Genomic DNA, 272 nt, shown 5'->3' with positions numbered 1-272 from the left:
TGGCCCCCCCTCTCAAGCCTGTCAAGGTCCATCTCTTTGGATGGCATCGCTTCCCTCCAGCGTGTTGACTACAGCACCCAGCTTGGTGTCATCAGCAAACTTACTGAGGGTGCACTCAATCCCCCTATCCATGTCTCCCACAAAGGTGTTAAATTACACCAGTCCCAATACCAGCCTCTGTGGAATGCCACTCATCACTGGTCTCCACTTGGACATTGAGCCATTGACCACAACTCTTTGAGTGTGACCGTCCAGCCTTCCCAGCCAATTCC

This window comes from Pterocles gutturalis, unplaced genomic scaffold (assembly GCF_000699245.1).
Source record: "Pterocles gutturalis isolate BGI_N339 unplaced genomic scaffold, ASM69924v1 scaffold7759, whole genome shotgun sequence".
Taxonomy (NCBI): domain Eukaryota; kingdom Metazoa; phylum Chordata; class Aves; order Pterocliformes; family Pteroclidae; genus Pterocles; species Pterocles gutturalis.
Note: the sequence above shows the minus strand (reverse complement) of the source record.